The 25696-nt window shown below is 47.4% G+C and overlaps 1 protein-coding gene across 7 annotated transcripts in view; it reads right to left on the bottom strand.

Annotated features, from left to right (window-relative positions):
• KANK1 (KN motif and ankyrin repeat domains 1) overlaps positions 1-25696 on the bottom strand; it is a 217281-nt gene that overhangs the window by 139060 nt on the left and 52525 nt on the right. Inside the window, exon 1 of one of the 7 annotated variants that reach the window (XM_070051198.1) lies at positions 14887-14910. The exons of the other annotated variants lie outside the window; for them this stretch is intronic. The gene's annotated coding sequence lies outside the window, so the exon portion shown is untranslated. Of the gene's footprint in view, positions 1-14886; positions 14911-25696 lie in introns of those variants that run through there. 7 annotated transcript variants of the gene reach the window in all.

The following is a 25696-nucleotide window of genomic DNA, read 5'->3' as shown; positions in this document are numbered from 1 at the left end:
CCAAGCACGTAGGCCATCTTCCACTGCTTTCCCAGGCCATAAGCAGAGAGCGGGATGGGAAGAGGGCAGCCAGGACTAGAACTGGCACCCACATGGGATGCTGGCACCGCGAGCAGAGGCTTAACCTACTTAGCCACAGCGCTGGCCCTACTGCCTTTCTCTTAAAACTTTAAATCTCAGCTCCCTAGCATTAAAACCTTGAGATGGTTTTCCAGTAGTCCTTGTCCGTCATCTCCCGTTCCACGATGAGTCCACTACCATGTTCCGTGGAAGGGCCTGCGTGTGTCTGCCCCATCTTCTCCTCTCCCACACCACTGCTACACCCAAATTCAGCTTCACAGCAGCCTCGGACCTGGCCTTTCAATGACCACCACCTGTGCACTCTCCTGCAGGACCTCACAATCTGCATGGCTATGGACAGGGCCGCTGTCTCCCGGCTCTCTGCTTTCTTGGCCGTAAAGTGAAGAACTGATGCTTCGAGGTCTCCATCCTCAGTCAGATTTCTCTGGGCCTGAATCCTAGTCTAGCCATGAGTCGGACTCTGCTGTGGATCAAGTGGGAGCAGTGTCTACCCCTGCAGTCGCTGCACAGGCATGATGAGTCCTGGTGCCCCATGGATCACACAGCAAGTTGTCCACAGTATTCGACATTCCCGTCCCACAGGACACAATCCCACAGCTCCAATGTTCCCCAGCCTTAGAACTCCCAAGCCAAATGTTCTGTGTCCAGAATCCTCATGGCAATGCTCTTCTCTTCCACCACGTATACACTCCTGCTCATTTTCAGTCTGCTGTGACCCACTACTACTTTCACTCATTTGCCTTCATTTTTCAGTAAGTACTTTCTGTGCTGGTCACATCAGTCTGATCACATTTTCCAAAAAAACACACCCTGTAATGAATGACAGCCTGCCCATGCACCTACCATTCCTGCACAGACAAGGTCTTTCCTATCCCCTCTGAGAAAGCTGGGCTGCATCCCATGGCCCTGGCGACGACCACCTCCCAAGCAACTCACACACCATCCTACCATTACTGCCTACTCCTTCATGTTTTTTTTTTTTAATTAATTCATTTATTTGAAAGAGTTACAGAGAGAGAGAAGGAGAGGGGGAGAGAGAGAGAGGGAGAGAGGGAGAGAAAGAAATCTTCTATCCATTGGCTCACTCCCCACTATGGCCGGAGCTGCGCCGATCCAAAGCCAGGAGCTTCCTCTGGGTCTCCTATGTGGATGCAGGGGCCCAAGGACTTGGACCATCTTCCACTGCTTTCCCAGGACACAGCAGAGAGCTGGATGGCAAGTAGAGCAGCCGAGACTTGAACGGTGCCCATATGGGATCCTGCCACTGTAGGCGGCAGCTTTACCCACTATGCCACAGCACTGGCCCCCCCGCCTCCTTCATGATTTTTGAGCTTAGCTATAAGTATTTAAGACTTTGCACTTCAGTGAAGCTTACGTGAGAACTCTTATAAATGAGGAGGTTTTGGGGGGATCAGCTCTGAAACGGATGGGGCCACAAGGCCTTGAGGTAAGATTCTTATTAAGTCCATCAGAGTTCTTAGGGTGGAGAGGCTCACGGAAGGAACTTGTTCCAGGGTCCAGGAGACAACGTGTGGCCTGCCCACGGGGCCAGGAGACGAGCTCGGCAAAGGCCCAACGTCCGACTCTGTGCCAGTGCGAACCTGTTGCCGACTCGTGTGCCATCTGGTGACCAAACTCCAAGCAGCACTGAGGATGCTCACAGTGGGCACAGGCAGTTACGAGACACTGACCTCAAGGATGATGAGTGAAGCCCTGGGGAACAGCAAAGGGCCAGGAGAGGCGGCGGCGGAGACCGATGCAGGGGGCAGGTACAGTGGGTGCAGAGGCAGGAGAACACCCCAGAGACAGGTGAGTAAGCTGCATGGCGGAAGCTGTGGACGGGCAGCGAGGGGAGTCACTGGACCTCCCTACAAGGAAGCAGGATACCGTGGCCCCTGCCCACAACTGTCAACGTGGCTGACGCAGGATGCTGGCCGCAGGGCATTGAGGGAAACAGGAAGACAACAAATGGAAACCAGCAGACTTCCTGTCAACAGCTCTGCTCATCAAGCCCAAAGGTTTGTGCTGGTCACGTTCTAACCGGGCTGTTTACCTGACTGAGCCCAACACAGACACCCAAGCGTGCTCCGCTCCTCTCCCCTCCACACACACACAGAGCCTGACTGCTGCAGGTCATCAGCGGAATCCCCCACCCCACCGCCCCAAGTCTCACTCTCCTCCCAACAGCCTAGCAGGCCTTTGGAAATCTCACAGACCATTCGCCAGCTCCATGCTCCCACGTCTGAATGGCTGAATTATATTCTCGTTGGGCTTCATTTAGGTAAATGATCCTCACTTATTCAATAGACAAAAAGCAGACAGCGGGGTGGTCACTGTGGTGCAGAGGGAAAGCCGCCAGTTGGCACACCTGTATCCATCTCAGAGCCTTGGCTGGAGCACTGGCAACTCCACTTCCAGTCCAGCTCCCTGCTAATCTGTCTTGGAAGCAGAATCTGATGGCTTAAGGACCTCCGTTCCTCCCACCTACGTGAAAGACACAAAGGAGTTCCTGGCTCCCAGCTTCAGCCTGGCACAACTATGGCTGTTGCAGCCATTTGAGGAGGGACCCAGAGGATGGAAGAAGTCTTCCTCCCTCCCTCTTTTCCTTTTTCCTCTCCCTCTGCCTTGCAAATGAATAAATCTTAGGCAAAAAAGAAAAAGATAAAATGTGTCACATCAACAGAGCCGAAGTCCAGGCTCAGGTCAAACATACTATCACCATTGCTGGTCCACCTACACAAGTATAATTTACACCAAACCACTACAAAGATAGTTAATTTTTCTTGCTTCAGAGTAATGCTTGAGAAAGGTCTTCCTTTGCCGTTGGTTCACCCTCCAATGGCCGCCGCGGCCAGTGCGCTGCAGCCGGCGCACCACGCTGATCCGAAGCCAGGAGCCAGGTGCCTCTCCTGGTCTCCCATGCGGGTGCAGGGCCCAAGCACTTGGGCCATCCTCCACTGCACCCCGGGCCATAGCAGAGAGCTGGCCTGGAAGAGGGGCAACCGGGACAGAACCCGGCGCCCCGACCAGGACTAGAACCCGGTGTGCCGGCGCCGCTAGGCGGAGGATTAGCCTATTGAGCCGCGGTTCCGGCCAGTAATGCTTGTTCTTTACTATGAGTTTAGAAAAAGTCAAGTAAGAATAAAGAATAAAAGTCCCAAGCAAACTTAGCATTTGGTTGACTCTTTCTACTTTGAAATGAATAGATTTACAAATTAATACACAGATGCATAAATACATATGGTTTTTGCTCCAATGAGTAGTATGGCATTATTTGCAATCTGTTTTATCTGAAAGAAGTAGTATGTTATTGACTGCTCTTTTATACAGGTATTTTTAATGACTATACAACAATAAATTTTAACACATCCCCCCGAAGTATTCAAGACATATAAAATTTCCAATTACCTAAGAAAGACTGAGATGGACATTGGCCAAGGATAAGGTCCAAGTTCAAATGTCTGGAAACACGCAAGGATCTACTAACACAGGTAACCTGCCCCACACAACACTGGGCCCATAGGCACACAACCAACCCTACCTACTCCAGCACAGCTCTACATCATGGGGTAGCACTTTTTTAATACCGTATCACATAAATGTTTACTGTTTAGTTAGCGTACCTTTGAGGTTGAACAGTTTATTTTTTATCTCTTGCTCATGTCCTTTGTTTTGTTGTGGGCTAGAGCAATCATCTTACTGATGGGTAACGCCTCTGCAGCTATCAAGGATACCATGAACCTGGGACTCTGTCAATGGAGAAAGTGGTGATTAACGGGCAACTTCTGGCCATAAGGAGCAAAGGTCATTCCAGCCTGTGAGAACCAGAAAGGATCTTTATCATAAAAATACTAAGGTACGCTTCCTACATAATACTAACACATTTGTATGAGCTTTGTCATATGTGTTGCAAATAGTTCTCCCAGCCGATTTTATCTCTAAAATGGAAATGTCACTATTTCACTGGTCTAGTTCATGGACTGAAGAAAACACACATCAACTCATGAGCAGAGAACCACTGGGGGAAAAAAAAAAAGAGAAATTGCTGCTACTTACTAGGCACTTAACAGAGTCCTTATTCTTTAGTCCTTACAATGAAATTAGTCTCTTGGATAAGTACTATCATTCTCTTTTTACAGAGAAAATACACATCCATACATAGTAAAGTGGTCATCAGAATTTTATTTTTGTCTTTTTTTTTGGACAGGCAGAGTGGACAATGAGAGAGACAGACAGAGAGAAAGGTCTTCCTTTTGCCGTTGGTTCACTCTCCAATGGCCACTGCGGCCGGTGCACCGCGCTGATCTGATGGCAGGAGCCAGGTGCTTCTCCTGGTCTCCCATGGGGTGCAGGGCCCAAGTACTTGGGCCATCCTCCACTGCACTCCCTGGCCACAGCAGAGAGCTGGCCTGGAAGAGGGGCAACCGGGACAGAATCTGGCGCCCCGACCGGGACTAGAACCCGGTGTGCCGGTGCCGCAAGGCGGAGGATTAGCCTAGTGAGCCACGGCACCGGCCCAGAATTTTATTTTTATAAGTAATGTTTGTACTTATCCAAAAATTACTATTTCCAGCAGTACTTTAGTAACATTTCTTCTTAGAAGTAATCCTGGGGACTCCTCCAAGTTCTCTACCAGCACTAAACTAAGTTACTGGTTTCGCCCTCTTCATTCTTTCCTCTTCCTCTTCTTCCTCTCCTTCCTCTGACACACCTGTACTATGAAGTGCCATCTTCATAACAACCTAAGTATTTTTGCCTAGGAACCAAGACTACTTCATTAGTCACTCTAAGTTCAAGGCCACAACAGAACATTACTTTTTAACGTTCGAAATTCTCTTGGGTTCTTCAGCTGCTTATACTTAGTGATGTCTATAGCAACAGCATTCACCTGAACCCAGGGCCAAAGCACACCATGCTATATAAATATTTTATGTACAGCTTGCACTGAAATTCTAGATGAAGAGCCCTCCCGAGCGTCTGTAGCATGCTACTTGTCCCAGATACACAGTTCTTTATTAATGCGTGCAGGCTCTGCCATCCTTACAGGAGTATCCTTGATTTAATCCTAATGACTTTCCCCCAAATGTTTTCAGTTTATTTTTCAAGGCAGCATCTGAAATAATGGCAAATGAAGATAGCTGATAATTGAAACTGGTTGCACTCACAGTTTAGTCACCAAGGACTCGGAGGGCAAAAGTGCATAGTGTGTGCGAGTCTGGTAATGAGTTTCTTTACAGGAGTATTAATAGAACTAAATTACCACTGCCAGAAAGAGGGGAAGGAAAACTTGTACCCACACCTGCATAATTCTTTGAGGATTTCTACAAAACACACAGGAATCTGAAGACTGCTCTTGTGTGACAGACAGGTTTCCCCGTTGGCTTTGAAGCAGCCAAACAGCAACAATCATGATAAAACACTCACATGTACCTGCCAGTCTGGGACAGTAGAGACCCTCTACAGCTCAGCAGGTAGCAGGAAGCTCAGTCATCCCCAGCAGGCTGCTGCCAGCAGTCTACAGGGCATGCACAGCCCACCCAGCTCCTGGCTGCAGCCAGCATTGGGACAGCTGCTGCCCACGCTGAGGCAGGAGGCTTTCCCCTAGATGATCCTCTCTGAATTTTACTCATGCACACAGGAGGAGGGCTCTGGCTGCCCTGCGTCGGGGAGACCACTACAAGGACCTCCTTAAGGAGAAAAGGATCTGAGAAGAGAATGACACCCCACAGATGAAGAGGAGATTGTTGGTGCAGAGGGACCTTAAGTTCAGCCACACCTGCTCTCTGGCGACCCCTGCGCCATCAGATATGCAGGAGCCCCCAGGGACTGGCAAGATGCTGAGCCTGGACTCCAGGCTGAGACACGGGCTCCTTCCTCCCCAGCCTGAAAGGGCCCACAGTGGCAGGGACCAGTGTGAATGCAACACCCGGGGGCCTGACAGATACCAGGGCATGCAGTAAGGCCTGGATCCCTGCTGCAAGGCCAGGAAGGTGATGTGGCCCAAGAGACACAAGAACAGTGGTTAAACTTTCTGCTGCCAGGCAGATTTTCAGAGTTAAAAACCGATCGATTTACAAAAATCCAGTATTCCTTGTACCCACAGTTTCTGGGCTGAGATACCCAATTCGGTTTCACAAATGAATGAACACACAAACTAACAGAGGAGGAGGAGCTAAGATATATCAGCCTACACACGTGTGTTAGTTCAACGCCACTAGCTTCCATCAATGGATCAGAATGGCACTTAGAATAAAGGATACTTTCAGAGTATGATTCATGGAAAGGTTTTTACATCATGCACACATTTCACCAAGACCTTTAGCCTCGCCTGGCACCACCGCTGTTGAAAGGGTCTACACCAACTGGTCTGTGTGCAGACATCTAGCATTGATGGCCAAGGGGACTCATAAGGTAGAGCCACTTTAAAAACTCACCACCACACCCGACTCTGATTCACTGCCTGGATTGAGGTACTTCAGGCCCAACAGCCAGATTTTCTTGGAACCCAAGGTAACTACTCCCCAGAGTGTGGGAATAATGAAGAGACTCCCAGCAATGTGGTAATGGCACGTGTCAGGAGAAGGCTTGTATGCCTGCGATGCAAGCCATTCCCCACTTTGGAGCCTTCTGAGGCAGCCACACACTCATCCCTCCCAGTCACAGATTATGGGGTCATGAGAGTGCATCAGACTCAGGCTGAGCAGGTGCTTCCCCCCTACAGGGTTGAGGAGCTGCCAGGCCTGGATATAGCTGGGCCTGTGCCGTGTTCCTATGGAGAGCACCAGAGACACACAGGCGCCTGCAGAAGTGTGAGAGTGAAGCCAAAAGAAGTAGGGATGAGGCCGGCGCCGCGGCTCACTAGGCTAATCCTCCGCCTAGCGGCGCCGGCACACCGGGTTCTAGTCCCGGTCGGGGCGCCGGATTCTGTCCCGGTTGCCCCTCTTCCAGGCCAGCCCTCTGCTGTGGCCAGGGAGTGCAGTGGAGGATGGCCCAGGTGCTTGGGCCCTGCACCCCATGGGAGACCAGGAAAAGCACCTGGCTCCTGGCTCCTGCCATCGGATCAGCGCGGTGCGCCGGCCGCAGCGCGCCGGCCGCGGCGGCCATTGGAGGGTGAACCAACGGCAAAAGGAAGACCTTTCTCTCTGTCTCTCTCTCTCACTGTCCACTCTGCCTGTCAAAAAAAAAAAAAAAAAAAAAAAAAAGAAGTAGGGATGATAACACAGAGTGCCTCAACTTCCTGTGCTGGAGTCCTCTTCCTGAGTCCAGGGTGCCTGTAAGGATCCAGGGCTCTCCCGAGTAATTCAGGATTCTGTTAAAATCCTCCCTTGGTTGGTTTTGCCCCCTGCAGCTGTAGACTCCCAGTAAACACGATCATTTCTCTGTTACCGCACCATTGAGCTGAAACTCAGTGTGCCGGGGACCCTAGAGCAGATTAGAGCAAAGCAGATCCAGGGTGCTGGTTTACAACCAGCCCGCACTGGGAACACCTCCCGGGGGACAGCACCCGTGTCGCTGCAGCCTCCGAGTGCCGCCTCTGCCAAACGCTGCCTTGCTGAACTCTGCTTTTCTAGCCTCGTGTGGTGAATCCAAGACCTTGGCTGACATTTTTATGTCTGTATATTCACTCCTGTGTATAGGCCATTGCTCCTGCTGACTTTAGCCACAGGCATGTCATTAAATTCAGAGGTAAGAGCAAAACCCCTGGAGGGAGGGGTGCTCTGCTCCCAGCCTTCCCCCCCGCCCCACAGGCATTTCATCTTACAGATGGCATTTTTAGCATTCCTAAAGACTACATTTCCAATAAAAGTTAAACGTTATACAGAAGTGGGAGAAAATGGTTTTCTTAATTGCCAAGAGAACTGGTGGACTCCAAATAATTTCTTTCTTCCAGAAACATTCAAGTATAATTTTTTTTTTTTTTACCACGTCAAAGAAAAAGTCCAGCTTGGTAACGGGCATTTTCAATCATCATACTAGACTTTTAAAGCTTGCACTGATGAGTTAACAATGTCTAAATCCAGCTAATTATACATCTATATTCTGTTTTTATAATCGATGGCGAGAAGCACTCTTAACTGTGATGTTGTCCAGGGGCAAAGAGGAAAATGAGCCTAGAGGGCTCAAGAAAATAGGCTTTTCTCTTTCAGGATTAATCATAAATCAAACATTTAACTGGCTGCTCTCCATGTGAACTGCTACAAATATGAGTAATTGTTTTTATTCTCCAAGGCTAAGCAAAGGTCAGGAAAAGTCACCACTGAGAGATATATAAAGATTTAGGGGTACCAGTCCTCCAAAGCACACTTTCTTCCTCCAGGTAGAAGAGGACAAAGGTTTCCTACTTGCATTTTTTTTAAGATTTATTTATTTATTTGAAAGGCAGAGCTACAGAGAAGGCCAGAGACAGAGAAGTCTTCTTTCGGCTGGTTCACTCCCCAAACAGCCAGGCCAAAGCCAGGAGCTCCATCAGGCTCTCACACAAGGCTGCAGGGTCCCAAGCACTTGGGCCACCTTTCACTGCTTTCCCAGGTGCATCAGCAGGGAGCTGGATGGGAAGGGGAGCTGAGTCTCACCAGCATGCATACGGGATGCTTCATCAGAGGCGGTGGTCTAACTCGCTGCGCCACAACACCAGCCCAAGAATATGGATTTTGAAAAAGTCCCCAGGAGATGTTGCCACATTTGAGAACCACTGCCTTAAACGAATAAGGAAGTGAGTACGTACAGATGACACCACCATTAGGAAATGGCACAAACTGTGTCCAAGAACTGAAACTCACTCAGCTCTTTATCACGCACCTGGCACCCGCCACCTGCAGGGCCCTCCTCTCCTCTCCCATAACCTGAAATAGAAGGACTTCCAGGAAGAAGCGCCAAGTTTAGCAGGAAGATTCATCTACCTCTAACACAAAGGAGGGAACGTACAGCCCAACGTGGAACAGAGTATCAGGCTTCAATGAGCGGCCGTCAAAGAGCCGAAGCAAAGGTCCAGCACTGCTTCTGCACTGGAGATGACAATGGGAAGAGAAGGGCGTGCCCAGGACACACAGGGGTACACTCGAGGCATGACCGTGAGATCCACTGCAGAGAGGCACTGTACCTGGTAGGGCAGAGGCAACGCTAACCCTGCTCCTCCTCTGCTTCCTTACTGTTCTTCTCCCTGCACCTGGAAGTAGGTTTCGAGGGGCCTCCCAGGAGACTGCCTGCTGCTTCCGCTCCAGTATTCACCCAAACCCCAAGGGGGTCGATCACCTCTGCAACCCTGAGGGTTTAAAGGGGCACATCAGAGCAAGCCTGTATGAGGCCTTACCATGCAGCAGAATTATGTGCAGGGCTTTCTAAAAACAGACTGGGGGCTGATGCTGTGGCTCAGCTTGTTAATGCCCTGGCCTGCAGAGCCAGCAGCCCATATGGGCGTCGGTCCCACTTCTGATCTAGCTCCCTACTGATGCACCTGGGAAAGCAGTGGAGAATGGCAGAAGTGCTGGACCCATGTGGGAGACCTGGAAGAAGCTCCTGGCTCCTGGCTCCGGAACAGCTCAGCTCCAGCCGCTGTGGTCATTTGGGGCGTGAACTAGCGGATGGAAGACCTTTCTGTGTCTACCTCTCTTTCAACTAAATACAAAATAAATATTTAAAATAAATAAATACAGGCTGCCAGGGGCTGGCACTGTGGTGTGCAGGGTAAGGTAAGGGGTCCCATATGGGCAGCAGCTCGTGCCCCAGCTGCTCCACTTCCAATCCAGCTCCCTGCTAAAGGCCTATGAAAGCAGCAGGAGTTAGCCCAAGTGCTTGGGCCCCTGTGCTCACATGGGAGACCTAGAAGAAGCTCCTGGCTTCAGGCTGGCCCAGGGCTGACCATTAAGGTCATTGGGGAGTGAACCACCAGATGGAAGTTCTCTCTCCGTCTCTCCCCCTCCCTCTGTAACTCTTTCAAATAAATAAATAAATCTTTAAAAAAAAATACACGTGCACTTAAGAAGAGAGCACTTCCAATACACTAAAGGCTAAAAACACACGGGCTTCCCTTGTTGAGAATAAAGTGATCCATGGTGAGGTTCAATATTAGCAATTACATAAATGCCGTATTTCAATCTCTGGAGCAAAGAACAAGAGAGAGGCCCATTTTCCTGGAACACCCCAGTCAACCAGGCCAAGCAGGAAAGGATGCCAAGGAAATGTTCTCCTGAGACTCATGAATACCAGGGCTCAGACCCTGGCATTCCCACAGACAGCTGCCGCGCTGCCCACTCCCTTCACAGAACCATACAGCACTCCGGCAGGTCCTCCATACAGCCCCAGCCACCCAACCCCAGTGGCGCAAGGCTCCTGAAGCACCAGTGACTCCCACACCTGCAGGACCAGGGTCCTTCCAGGGTGACGACAAACCCAGGCAATCCTAGCAAACATCCTGGACGCACAGAGCCGCAGGGCACGGGCACAGCCCACGAATCCCCTGCCTGGCTCCTCCGAACAACTCGGCTTTCTGCTCTAAGCCGCTAAGGAAAGCTGACTGCAGCCACAGAAACAAGCAGCACATTGTTCATCTACTGCCAACCCACCCCAACAGCAAGCCCTGTGGCCGTGCGCATGCGTCCAGTAACCAGCCTTCCTAAATCGGCAACTTACCGCAACGACCTGACTCCAAGATCTTTCCACTCTGGATTTCGGAGCAAAATGAGGTGAGGGGGAGTGCCGAGTTACAGAGCTCTGCCACGTATTTTAACATTTCCCTTATAATAAAACAAAGCCTATGACTTCCTTCACCCCTGCTACCCTCACTACCTTTTCTCACTGAATAGGGCTTGTGTTACTTCTGGCTCTTAAACATCAATTAGGATCTTCGTTTTTATTAGCTAAGTTTAGAGGCCAGCAAGGCACTGACTTTTCATCTAGACCATCCACTTTTTATTCTGTGTTTATCAATGCTGTCTTTGGGTGATTACTGTAGCAACATAGTAACATCATCACTCCCCGGAGTCAGACCTACTTCTGATAGAAGCCCAGGTATCTTTTTTTCAAGTCATGCTCAAAGCAAACAATTTCCTGGGGCCAGCGCTACAGCACAGGTTAAGCCACGGTCTGCAATGTCATCATCCCACAAACCAGCAAGCCACTGGTTGGAGTCCCAACTGCTCCACTTTTGATCCAACTAATCAGCTAATGAGGCCAGGAAAGCAGCAGAAAATGGGCCCCTGCACTCATGTGGGAGATCTGGAAGAAGTTCCTGGCTCCTGGCTTTGGCCTGGCCCAGCACTGGCTCTTGTGGTCATTTGGGGAGTGAACCAGCAGATGGAAGCTCTCTTTGTCACTCTGTCTCTTCCTCTAATTCTTTCAAATAAATAAATAACAGCATTTCCTGTTAAACTTTGTTGGATTAGGACACATGTATGGTCATGTTTGAGGAGAGTGTCAAGTATGAAAAACCAGGTCCTGGCCAGCGCCGCGGCTCAATAGGCTAATCCTCCGCCTTGTGGCGCCGGCACACCGGGTTCTAGTCCCGGTCGGGGCGCCGGATTCTGTCCCGGTTGCCCCTCTTCCAGGCCAGCTCTCTGCTGTGGCCAGGGAGTGCAGTGGAGGATGGCCCAAGTGCTTGGGCCCTGCACCCCATGGGAGACCAGGAGAAGCACCTGGCTCCTGCCTTCAGATCAGCGCGGTGCACCGGTCACGGCAGCCACTGGAGGGTGAACCAACGGAAAAGACCTTTCTCTCTGTTTCTCACTGTCCACTCTGCCTGTTCAAAAAAAAACCAGGTCCTATAGATATACCATTTACCATTTGATCCAATCTCACTATATCCTAATCCCAATAAAAAATATATTTTGGAAATCTTCTAATAGACCATTTGGCCAGAAATAATCTCTATACACTTACAGAATGTCCTGACACAAAGAATGCACTGACATTAGAAATTACAGCTTTTGACACATGTCCTTTTAAAAACTACAAATACATTTTATATCAGCTTATGAAAAATACACACTAGGATGTTATTAGTGAAGGGGTAACGACAGCTCTTCAGTTTCAAGTTGAGATTGAAATGCCAGAAAATGGCAAAAAGGCAGGGTCCCAGGGACTGCCTCTGTGGTGAGCACAGACATCCCCACGTTGCTCTGCACACACAGGCAAACTGGGAAGAACACACTGCGTAGGGAACTGAGGCTGTGGCTTACGAGACACCAAGGAAAGCAACACAACTTGGGTCCTTACAAAATACTCACCCATCTTCCCACCAACTCCTATTTCTCTCTGAACAAACTACATACTACCCTTTAAGCAAAATGAATTGCCTTTAATTTTTCTGATGCATTATGGAGTACACCCCCTCATGTGTCCATTTCTCAGCTGACACTGTTTCACGTGCAGTTCTGGCAACTCTTTCAAGAAAGCTGCAGTGAGTTGGTCTCTAACACAAAATATGAATTTATAAGGGACTGAAAGCATCTAGGGACCAGAGAATGGATCTTGCTTACTGTTTCCTTCAAAACATTCACTTTTAAAACTTTTTCATTTATAGGTGGAGCACAGCTACTTCCTTGCCTATTTAAAAACAGTAACCTACCTTGTTTAAAGACATGTGATCTCCCTTGCCAACTCTTAACAAGCAATGCATTCCTAAGGCTGTTTATTTTATTGCTATATGTTTTCCAGGGAAGGTGTTCCTAAGTATCATTTAAGAAAGGCTCCAGCATTTGAACAAACCAATTAACATGCGTTGCCGAAGGAACACTGTGTAACTTCAGCTTTATCACAACCTCTAGCAACTGTCAACAACCTGTGGTGAAGGTTTTCCAGGCCGGCGTCCACAGAGCTGTATCAAATATCACTGTTTGCCTTGGTAACAATGCCTTTTCTTGTAGAGAAGACACATGACACTCCTTGTCACACAAACAACCCACAGCAAGCTAGTCCTGAATGGAGAGCAGGAACCACCCATCCCCCCATCCCACCCCCCAAGGCTATGTCTACAACAGGCAGGCACCAACACATTGAGTGGGGGTACAAATTGTATAAGGAGTCTTTAGCATGGGTAGGTTTTTTTTTTTTTTTAAGTTTGTTCGTTTTTATTTATCTGAAAGGTAGAACAAGACAGAGACTTAGTCCCCTATCAACCTGTTTACTTCCCAAATTCTAGTAACAGCAGGGACTGGGCCAGGCCAAAGCTGGGAGCTAGGATTTCCAAATGGGTCTCCCACATGGGTAACAGGAACCTAAGTAACTGAGCCATCATCTGCTGCCCCCCAGGGTGCGTATTAGCAAGAAGCTGGACCAGAAAGAAGCACATGTTAGGCGCTCCAATACCTGATGGAGGTATTTCAAGCAGGGCCTCGCCAGCTGTGCTACAATGCCACCTCAATGTTAAAAAAAAATACATAAACTGGCACCTTCTGACGCTGTCATTTACCTCTAATCACATACAGTTAGGCACAAACCCATTCACTGTCCCTACTGTTAACAGCAAATAGATAGCAAGAAATTATTATGCAGCCATTAAACATGCTTACAAATTCTCAGAACTAAGCTAAGGGGTCTTAAATGACTTTTAAATTCAATGAAAAGTAACAACTTAGTCACTAATTTAGTACATGAGGGGCCATCATGTGGTGCAGCAGGTAAAGCCACCTCTCATGTGATGCCAGCATCCCATGTGGGTGCTGATTCGTCCCAGCCACTCTACTTCCAATCCAGCTCCCTGCTAATGGCATGAGAAAAGCAGAAGATGGGCCAAGTACTTGGGCCCTGCCACCCACACAGGAGACCCGATGAACTGCCTGGCTCCTGGCTTCAGCCTGGCCCAGCCCCAGCAGTGGTGACCATCTGGGGAATGAATCAGTGGATGGAAGATCCAGGTCTCTCCCTTTCCCTGTGTAACTCTTCCAAGTAAGTAAATAAAAATTTTAAATAAAATCATCAGTACACGCGTGCGTGTGTGTTTGTGTGTGTACCCATGTATATCTCAAAAAAAAAAAAAACTTACAAAAAGTACAAATTTTCAAATGCTTGATATACACAATTTATCTAATGGGGGCAGGGAGTTTTGACAAGGAAAACAGAAGCGCCCAATGCTGAGTTTCCATAATAAACAGTATCAAGTAGGCACAGCCAGATTTTATCAACAGCATTAGGAAAATTACTTCTGCTTTTATGACGATGAAAGTTCCTCTAAGAGATTAACTCTCTGCTAAAAGCACCCCAGGGACAGGGTCAAGGTCACAGGTCAGGCTTCTGGGGACCGGTGTTGGGATTTTTCTCTGTACTGCAGCCTGTATGCCCAGCTGGGCCCACTCGGCCCTGTGCAGCCACATCACAAGACTGGCTTATCTCAAAACTGATATCACGCTGGCAAAGCACAGATGTCAAGGCTTCATAGTCAGGGCAGGTGAAGGACATCTCATTTTCATGGCAATGAAACTACTACTGCAGATTTTGAAAACTAAGCCTCATTTCTCTTTAGAGATGGCAGTTTTTAAAAGCACGCACACACATACACACACACCATACACAAAGCCAAAAAAGAATTCGATAAATTATGCAAAGTAGTGATGAAAGATGATACTCCAGAGAGTAAAACAAAATAATCAGAGGTAACAGGCATTTACTAAAAATACACATGGGAAAACTTAATTCTCCCAATAATTATTTCCAAGAGACACAAATCCTAAAATAAGCTATCTGGAAAACAACAAAAAGGTAGAGAAGAAACAGAAAACAGAAAGCTTACTTGTCAAACCCTATGGGATCTTGTGAAGGTGAGAACAAAGATAAATGCAAACTGCAAGTAATTAAAATAAGTGAATTTCATACCTGAATAACCAAGTGCTGCTACAGGGATATACTCGGCTCCCCACCCAGGAGACAGCGGCTTGAGACATCGCCCCGTGCCAGCAGAGAGTACCTCGTCACCCCATGTCAGCAGGAAGTAGCTCTAAACACACATCATCGTGCCTCTACCCTTCTGGACTTCTGGGACTAAGGTAATCCCATACAACTCTTGCTTTATAAACAAAAGGGGGGAATGTTAGTAAAATAATGCAGTCTTAATCTATGGTGCCATCTATACCGTGGACACCATCCTAGGTTCTAGCCCCCACTGCCATTGCTGGAAGCCTGGCAGCCACATGGCCCAATCACAGGTGTCAGCTCCACCCCCATCCTAATGGGATTTGCTGCTCTTCTTTGCCCACCCCCTGGCCAAGTTTTAAGAGGACCTGTTCCTGAACACTTGGCTCTTTCTGTCTCTCGCTCTCCCTTTCTCTCTTACACTCTATTCTTCTTCGCCCCTTCCCTCCGGTCTGTCAGGTTTCCCCCAATAAACCCTTTCCCTTTAAAAAAAAAAAAAAAAGACCATTCAATTTGTTCCCAAAATGCCACAAAATAATTTAGTAATTAGAAATGCATCAAAAAATAGAAAACAAAACCATAGAAATGGTAAACCCAAGAACAACAGTCTTTAAAATCCAAAGAGGTAAATCTCTTAAAGTTTACATGAGAGAACAATGAACACAATTAGAAAATTTTTTTAGAAGATTTTATTTGAGAGGCAGTTAGAGAGAGAGAGAGAGAAAGAGAAAAAGATTTTCCATCTGCTGGTTCATTCCCCAAATGGCTGCAATGGGCCAACCTGAGCTGATCTGAAGCCAGCAGCTTCTTCCTGGTCTCCCAGGCAGGTGCAGGAGCCCAAGTACGTGGGCCATCTTCCATGGCTTCCTGGGCCATAGTAGAGAGCTGGATGGTAACAGGAGCAGTTGGGACACGAACTGGCGCCCATATGGGATGTCAGCGCTGCGGGTAGAGGCTTAGCCTACTATGCCACACTGCCAGCCTCCATAAATGTTTTAAAAGTGCTGTAACAGGGGCGGGTAACACTGCTGCCTATAGTGTCAGCATCCCAAACGGGCGCCACTTTGAGTCCCTGCTGCTCTACTTCTGCTCTAGCTCCCTGCTAATTCGCCTAGGGAAGCAGAAGATGGCCTAAGTGCTTGGGCCCCTGCATCCATGTGGGAGACCAGAAGCAGCCCCTGGCTCCTGGCTTCAGATTGGTCCAGCCCTAGCTGTTGCTGCCATTTGGGGAATGACCCAGTGGATGGACGATCTCTCTCTCTCTCCATTTCTTCCCCCCTCTCTAACTGTATCTCTCAAATAAATCTTCTTAAAAAATTTTTTTAGGCCAGCACCGTGGTTCACTTGGTTAATTCTCCACCTGCGGCGCCGGCATCCCATATGGGCTCTAGGTTCTAATCCTGGTTGCTCCTCTTCCAGTCCAGCTCTCTGCTGTGGTCTGGGAAGGCAGTGGAGGATGGCCCAAGTGCTTGGGCCTTGAACCTGCATGGGAGACCAACAGGAAACTCCTGGCTTTGGTTCAGTGCAGCAGCCATTTGGGGGTTGAACCAATGGAAGGAAGACCTTTCTCTTTCTATCAAATAAAAAAAAAAATCAAAAAAAAAACAACAACAGAGATTTGGACAAAAATACATACACTGCTTTACTATTACAACTGCAAAATTTCAGAAACTTAAAATTATTATACAGACATTACACATGGTTTTGAAGATTTTATTAAACTGAAGAAATGTTTAGTTTACAAACAATCTAAAACAGGGTATGAAATTGAAGAGATTAAATACAAATACACAAATGACTAAGGGAATACAAATGTATTAGCATTTGAATGGTTTGATCTGAAAACTCCTGGGAGACTGATTTTTAATTCTCTAAGGCTTAAACTTGGTGAGAGTGACACAGACAATGCATGTTCAAATGCCTCCTGCCAAATCTTTAGCAGAAATGGAAGCTCTTCTCCCACAGGGCCATTTCCAGCTCACACCTGCCTAGTCGGGGGCCTTAGTCCAATTACTTAACTTCCAAGCTTTGTTTTTATTTCTATGGAAGACAGGAACAATAATAGTGACCAGACAGGGGCACAAAGGAAAAATAAAACAAAGAATGTTAAGTGCTGAACTTTGGCGCTGGCTCTCTCTGACTATAAATTTTGTCCATTCTGGACAGTTCTGAGCCAGTTCCTCAACTTAACTCTGAATTCACTATCAGCGGACCCCTTGAGGTTGTGCAGTGTGCACTGCAGGAGCACACTCAGATGAGAAAGTCTCACACTGACCAGCTCAGCCGTCTCTTCAAGTTGGCCAACAAACTTGCAAATGCGCCAGCACCACACTCAAGTTCCACGAGGAAGGAACTTGGAGAAGCTTTGCTTTTCAAAAGATTCCCACGGATACATAAGTAGGTTTCGTATTCCCAAACACATGCTTCATCTATATGGCACTTCGCAACCAGGGAATGCTGTGACAATCCTGGCTGGCTCCAATCCATGCAGGACAGACTCAAACAACGAGTTGTGTTCTGTGGAAGAAACTTTCAAGCTCGTGTTTGCACAGGCTACATGGAAGCACGCACACAGCCATGCTGCAAGGCGGACTTTCCCAACGTAAGAGCTACAGGCACAGAACTTTGGGGCCTGGTGGGTTAAGCTGCCACTCACAATGCCAACATCCCGTATCGGAGTCCTAGGTGAATCCCAGATGGCTCTGTCCCCAACCCAGCTTCCCACCAATGTGCCTGGGAAGGCAGCAAAGGATGGCCCCAAGTACCTGTGCCTTTGCCTCCCGAGTGGGAGACCAGGATGGAGCTCCTGGCTCCTGGTTAGGTGTGGGCATTTGGAGAGTGAGGCATCAGATGGAAGATCCGTTTCTCTCTGTGTCACTCTGCTTTTCAAATAAGTAAGTCCTTCAAAGAAAAGGCTTGAAGATGACGCTGTCGCCATTTTCTGTCCAGTAGTAAGCAGTTGGGGAAGGGGACAGGTGAAGAGCCTCATGGGAATAAATGGACTCCAGGCCACAGGTTTACTGAAATTACACTCAGCTTGCTCCACACGCCTAGGGATCTTCAAAAGGATGTGGGCATGGGTCAGCAAAGGAAAAACAGAGGAAGTCAGACCTTGGTTCCCCCTACCCTGGCCACAGGCAGGTTTGCACATGGTGCAGCCAATCACCATCCTAGCCTCGGAGGCTGCACTCAGTGAAGCGGTCCCCACAGCAGCCACGTTTGTGCCAAGTGACTTTGTCTCCCACTGAGCATCATCGCCGGTGTGGAAACAAGTGGCCTTCCCAGGAGAAGCCCAAAGTAACAGATTACCAAAGACGGTCACACGCGTTTCACCAATGTGAGAGGGTGAACTGGCTCAACTAGATCTGGGCCCTCGAGAATTTCACTTAAGCCGCACACAGACTAAGCAGTTAACAGCGTATCAGCTGTAAAGGTGTACAGCTGCGTCCACACTCAGATCATGCGGAGGCCAAAAGCAGACAAGAGCAGTAATAAGCATACTCTGGGCCTGCAGATATTGGCTAACAGTAATAGCAAGCCATCATGCTATCAGTATACTTTATTTTGCTTTTTTTTTTTTTTAAAGATTTACTTATTTATTTGAAAGTCAGAGTTAGGGGGAGAGGGAGAGGGAGAGGCTCTTCCATCTGCTGGTTCACTCCCCAAATGGCTGCAGCTTGGCCAGGCTAAAGCCAGGAACTTCTTCCTGGATCTCCCACATGGGTGCAGGGACCCAAGCACTTGGTCCATCATGCACTGCACTCCAGGTGCATCAGCAGAGAGTGAGACCAGAAGTGGAACAGCTGAGATGTGAACCAGCACCCATATGAGATGTTAGCATGTCACAACGCAGGCCACAAGATTCTGATTTTTTAGAACAATGCAACGTCTCCCAGGGAAAACACATCAACAACTCTGGATTTAGTTTCAACGACACTGCTCACCTAGAGCTCATGGATAAGAGACTAACAGTTTCACCTCCTGCTGGAAAATAGACACGTAAGTATAATCACGAGTCTGAAACTGAAACTCTGCTTGTTTTAGCAATGCCAAGTACTGGTGAGCTGTACCCACAGGCTTATCTCTGCAGTAACATCACATTATCAGTGGCAATGAGAGAAGTCCCACAAGAAATAAACTGCACATTTATTCTCAAACACAATGCCTAGAGCTGACACAGAATACATCACTCCACATACACAAGGGCTATTCAGAGTTCCCAGTTAATGGAATACTCACAGTTTAGGACCAAACACAAAGCACAAAGAACAGAAATATAGACAAAGTTGTCATCTTAGGGACATGATAAGAGAACTGGCTTCCTGGCAACAGAGATGTGGTGAGGGCTATATATATAAAACAAAATTATCTTCCACCGAGGGTCAGTAAGTAAAATAAAGTCTGATAAAGTGAACAAATCAAAGACCATGACTTTGCACAGAGCTACACACTATAGCCTGGATCCCCCTTTTCTCCTAAGTAGGATTTGGCTATCAGTGTGGCGCTCAAATGTTTTCCCATGTGTAAGATATGAACAGCAGGACTCACTGCACAAAAATGAAAAGCACACATTTTCAAGGGGAAAACACAGATCCTCGCCAGTTCATGCTGTATTCCACAAAGATTTTCTTGCACTCATCGAACAAATATTTAGTGAATTCCAACTAAGAGCCAAACATCAAGAAGGCAAAAAAAAAAAAAAAAAAAAAAAAAAAAGAGAGAGAGAGAGAGAGGCCCAACTTTTTCCTGGAAGAAGGCTCCAAGCTCCTCTCTTCAGTAGTGAGACTTAAGGCTCAGTTCCGTGAGCTGATGTGGTCCAGTGTCTTACAGAGAACAAGGCACTATCCTGAGCATCACCTCACGTCATCCTCACACTAACTCCAAGAATGGACAAGTGATCGTTACTCATCCCACTGACAGGTTATGAAACTGGAGCTTGGAGAGGCAGCTGGAACCGAGGGCGCTGCTGATCTCAGCTCACCACACCATCTCCCCGGGGGTGGGAGACGTGCACAATCACTCTGAGCCCCTCATTAGGAACAGGATCCAGAGCAGCTTTTTGCCTGTTCCCATCCTCCCCAAAAGCCAAGGTCATTCAGTTCTAGTACCTGTAGAAAATGCAATTTACTTAGTTTGAACAAGCCTAACTTCATAAAGATATAAAATGGGTCATTTGCAAGAGATCCTTTTGCCATTTCTACTCCACATGCAACTTAACCGACAGCCTGGACTGCAGCCCACCATACAGCTCTCTTCACTGCGCCATTTCCATTGTTTCCTGAAAGCACGACTCGTCCTTACTGCTTTCCTTGTTACAGACTCTTAACCATCTGTGTGCTACGGCACACAAGACTGAAACAGGAAAGCTCAGATGAAACTATCACCTGCTGCTATGTAAAACCTCCATGACATTCTACCAAGAACCTTAGGTTATTTTTCAATATTCAATCCACTGCCAAAACCCCTTCTGCAACATTATGACTTGGGGTGACCTGACTTTAACACATCCCATTCAAACAGCAATTAAGGCAGTCTGGCAGTAAATACCCACAGCATGAAATAAATAAAAAGTACTAACTTTGACCCAGCTATTCCACTTCTGGGAATTTGTCCTATGGAAATAACTTGATAAGCACACATTATTAAGTGATTTCAATGATTCTCAATGTAATGTTATTTATGATAATACAAAATTGGAAGCAACCAAAGTAATTGTCAGAGATGGTTTTAGCAGATATAAGTGGGGGCGGGCATTTGGACTACAGGGTACAACACAGGCTAGGATATCCTCAACCAACATGGAATGTTTGGGTTCTGTTCCCGCCTGCACTCCCGATTCCAGCTTCCCGCTAATAGAGGCCCTGGGAGGAAGCAGTGATGGCTCAAGTAACTGTGTTCCCGCCACCTAACGTGGGAGACCCGGATTGAGTTCCCAGTTCCCCAAAGCCCATCACCGGCATTTGGGGGAGTGAATCAGCAGAGAGCAGCATTCTCTGTGTCTATTTCCCTCATTTTTAACAGGGGGGCAGAGGGGCACTGTGGCACAGCAGATTAAGTTACTATCTGCAGCACTGGCATCCCATATGGGCACCAGTTCAATCCTGGCTGCTCCATTTCCAATCCAGCTCCCTGCTAATATGCCTGAGAAAGCAGAAGAAGATGGCCCAAGTGCATGGAGCCCTGCACCTAGTGAGAGACCCGGATGAAGCTCCTGGCTCTGGTTTGATCCAGCCTTGGTCGTTGTGGCTTTTTGGGGAGGAACCAGAGGATGGAAGATCTCTTTCCTCTGTCTCTCCCTCTTTGCTCTAACTCTGACTTTTAAATAAATAAATCTTAAAAAAAATGTTGATGCCTGCTCAAAAAATTTTAACTGTACCCACAAAAAGGTATGCTAGGCAGCCACCAAAAATACACGTCTACAAATATTAACATGAAAAGATACATGTGCTTTCTGTGCAATGAAAAATGCACTCATAATAGGATACATATGACCTCCATGTTATGCGAGCAAACAAAAGAAAACTCGCCAACTATTGAAAGAGAAAAACATGATCTCCTATATCCATCTGAAAGTTCCAATCCTCTCCCCAAAGCCGAGAATTAAATTTGCTCTCCTTCCAACAGCCTTTCAACAATTCCTGGTAGGGCATGGTTTCCAGTCCATTTACCTCCCTGGGTTGCCCTCTTAAAATGTAGATCTGGTCTGAAAACAAGCCCTTGGAGGCAGCCAAATCAAGGCAGGAAACAACGGGATGATTATGTCCTTCACTGTGAATACTGTGCCACTAATGCAGCCGGAGATGGCCAACAATGTCAAACACTTGGCCAGAATCATCAGTCTTTTTAACAAGCACAGCCACGGATCTGGGTTTCCCTACTCTATAAACATGAAGCCCTTTTTTTCCCCACTCTGGGAAACTGCATTCAGTAGACTGTAATTGTGCACTTGCTCATGTCGATCGTCTTCAGATTTCCAAAGCCTTCTTCTATCCTGACTGCTGACAGCCAACTGGTTGGCTTCCGGCCCCACACTAGGACAGACACAAATCTGATGCACCTTTCTTTACCTTTTCTTTAAATTTACTTATTAATTTGAAGGGCAGAGTTATAGAGAGATAAACAGATCTTCCATCCACTGGTTTACTCCCCAAATGGCTGCAAAGGTTGAGGCTGGGCCAGGCTGAGGCCAGGAGCCTGAACCTCCATCAGGGTTTCCTGTGTGGATGCAGGGGCCCAAGCATTTGGGGCATCTTTCACTGCTTTCCCAGACACAGTAGCAGGGAGCTGGATTGGAACTGGAGCAGCCAAGAGTTGAACTGGTGCTCAGATGGGATGCTGGCATCGAAGGCAGAGACTTAACCAGCTGTATGTCAAGGTTAGTCCCAGCACCTATTGTTTATCCAAGACCACTCTACCCAAACTAGGATACCATTACATTTGTAAAACACTTGTCAAACTGTTTTATGTGAGACAACTGGAAAACAACTGTAAGTTGAAACAAACACAAACGCATTTAAAAAATAAAATACAGGCCGGCACCACAGCTCAATAGGCTGATCCTCTGCCTGTGGCGCCGGCACACCGGGTTCTGTCCCGGTTGCCCCTCTTCCAGGCCAGCTCTCTGCTGTGGCCTGGGAGTGCAGTGGAGGATGGCCCAAGTGCTTGGGCCCTGCACCCCATGGGAGACCAGGATAAGTACCTGGCTCCTTCCATCGGATCAGCGCAGTGTGCTGGCCGCAGCGTGCCAGCCATTGGAGGGTGAACCAACGGCAAAGGAAGACCTTTCTCTCTCTCTCTCTCTCTCTCTTTCTCACTGTCCACTTTGCCTGCCAAAAAATAAATAAATAAATAAAATAAAATACCAAGTGTATTTATGTGAAAACCTGGAAGTTCAAAGCCATTTAGTTTCTGGTTATACTCTCAAAGTCTCCTTCTATCTTGCCCACAACGTACCCCTGCACCTTCACCCCTTTGTATCATCCAAAAGACATCAACTGTCTTCTTCCTTTGTGATACCTGGATAGAAAAATCTGGGTAGCCATGGCAAGGCAGAGACATGAATGCACAAACAACTCAGCCTGCAATGCCTCCAAAAATCCAACTTACCCATAAAATATCCTAAGAAACTGCAATCAAACACCCTGCTTTATTCTGATATCCCCTCCCAGCAACACTGCGCTATCGAGGGGTGTCCACTAAAGGCATGTTCTTGGGAAACCCATGCTGACCTAGCCATGACTATGTCCAAAGGAAACAAAACCCTCATATCTTCTTCCATGTATCCCATTAGGGGATGAGGTCACACTTACTTGTTAGCAAGGTCGATGACAGAACAGTGAGTAAGACAGAGCTTGTGTTCTAGGATGAAAAAACGATGACACACATGCTGTAGGAAAGTTCCAGAAACACGAACACACTGGTCTGCAAGAATGAACAGCGCTACCTGGTTGGCACACCATGTATGTGAAATGGAGTGAGAATGTTAGGACTAGCACATATGGTAGGAAAGCCACAATGACAGAAAGTACTTCAAAAAGCAGGTGGACAAATGGCAATTAAAGATAACTATCTTGGTGCAAAAAACAGTTTGAGATCCACAATTTTCTCATAATACACATTTTCCAAGAACCTTCTGAAAAAGCTTTTATTTATTCCGAGAACACTCAAATTTTGCTAGGGAATCAACTTTCAACTTTCTAGGTCACACTTAGAAAAATCCACCAGGGGCTAGCACTGTGGCACAGCAGGTAAAGCCCCCACCAGCAATGGTTCTAGTACTGGCTGCTCAGCTTCTGATCCAGCTCCACGCTAACACACCTGGGAAAGCAGTGGAAGATGGACCAAGTACTTGGACCCCTGCCACCAAGTGTGAGACTCAGTCATCGTGCACAATAGGGGAGGGAACCAGCAGATAGAAGATCTCACTGTCTCTCTCTCTTCTGTCATTCTGTCCTTCAAATAAATAACACTTTAAAAAAGAAAACCTATCATTTTCTGTTTCAGCAAACAGATTTCAATTTCTGAGAAACACCTGCCCATCTTTTCAGTCTCTTTGGCCTTTATCCTGTCCTCTAGCATTGTCAGTGGAAATCAACACATCAGGGTGGGCACCGTGGTGCAGGGGGTCAAGCCACCACTTCAGACCCGTGAATCCCATATCAGAGTACCAGCTCCTCCACTTGATTTGGCTTCCTGCTAATGAGATCCAGGGAGGTGACAGGGGATGGCTCAGTACTTGAGTCCAGGCCACCCATGGCAGAGACCCAGATGGAGTTCTGGGCTCCTGGGTTTGTCCCGGCTCAGCCTTGGCTGGTGGAGGCAGTTGGGGGCATGAGCCAGTAGACAGAAGAACTCTGTCTCTTCTGTCTCCTCTCTATTACTCTACCATTCATGTTTGTAAAACAACTGCCAAGGGGCCTGTGCTGTGGCGCAGTGGGTTAACGCCCTGGCCTGAAGGGCGGGCATCCTATATGGGCGAGACCCGGTTCGAGACCCAGCTGCTCCACTTCTGATCCAGCCATGGCCTGGGAAAGCAGAAGATGGCCCAAGTCCTTGTGCCCTTCACCCGTGTGGGAGACCTAGAAGAAGCTCCTGGCTCCTGGCTTTGGATCGGTGCAGCTCTGACTGTTGCGGCCAGTTGGGGAATGAACCAGCAGATGGAAGACCTCTCTGTCTGCCTCTCCTTCTCTCTGTGTAACTGACTTTCAAATAAATAAATAAATATTTTAAAAAATAAAATAAATAAAAACAGCTGCCAAGCATGATACAGCAGTGCTGTGAAGTTTTCTGAAATGTGAAAGGCTGTGACCTAAAAGTGACGAGGCATGCTTCATGGAAAAACCCACTATCACAGACCTTCACACCCACATGCAGTTATGCTGTGTATCAATGAATGAACAACATATACTACACAAAATGTCTTCAAACAGATGCACACAAGAAAACAAATTACTGGGCAGACGTTTGTTGGAGGAGTTGACTCGGGTGGGCCCCTCTTACTCCACATCAGAGTACTGAGTTCCAGTTCCTGCAAATGCCAATTTCGGGAGGTGGTGGTGATGGCTCAAGTATTTTGGTTCCTACCACCCATATGGAAGAGCAAGCCTGAGTACCTGGCTCCCACCTGGGGCCTCAGCACAGCCCTGGCCACTGTGGGCACTTGGGAAGGGATACAGTAGACAGGAGAACTCTGCCTGCCTTTCAAATACATTGAATAAATACATTTCAACAATGTTTAAACAGAGCCTTCAGAAAATGAAACTCTTCATTCACTTTTGGTCTAATATTTTTAAACCCTATATTATGAAAAACCTCAAATATATGTAAAAGTGAAGAACATACTAAAGTGAAACCAGTGTACCTATCATTGAACTTATCAATATTTTTCCAGTCTTTTTTATGTAGCCCCCCTCCTATTTTTATTATTCTGGACCTATATTAAAGGAAAACCAAGACAATATGTACATCTCTCCTGCAAGGCTTTCAGGGTCCATTTACAACTGACCAGGAAACTTGTTTTTAACAATAGCACTATGCCACTATCAATTTCTTGTGAAGAACACAGCGCATATTCTGTTATTGTCTCACACAGGGGGTGCATTCAAAAGACAATACCAACAAGGTCACCCCATTGCATCTTGTTAGCTGGGATCACGGTGAGGCTAAGGCAGAGGGATGAGCCCTAAATGAGCTGGTGACAGGGAGCAGCTCATTCAATTAAGGTAATTAAATTAGAGGCCTGGCCCAAGAAAGTGAAAAGGAACAAAGAAAACTA

This window comes from Oryctolagus cuniculus, chromosome 1 (assembly GCF_964237555.1).
Source record: "Oryctolagus cuniculus chromosome 1, mOryCun1.1, whole genome shotgun sequence".
NCBI lineage: Eukaryota > Metazoa > Chordata > Mammalia > Lagomorpha > Leporidae > Oryctolagus > Oryctolagus cuniculus.
This window is presented reverse-complemented; position numbering and strand designations above follow the sequence as displayed.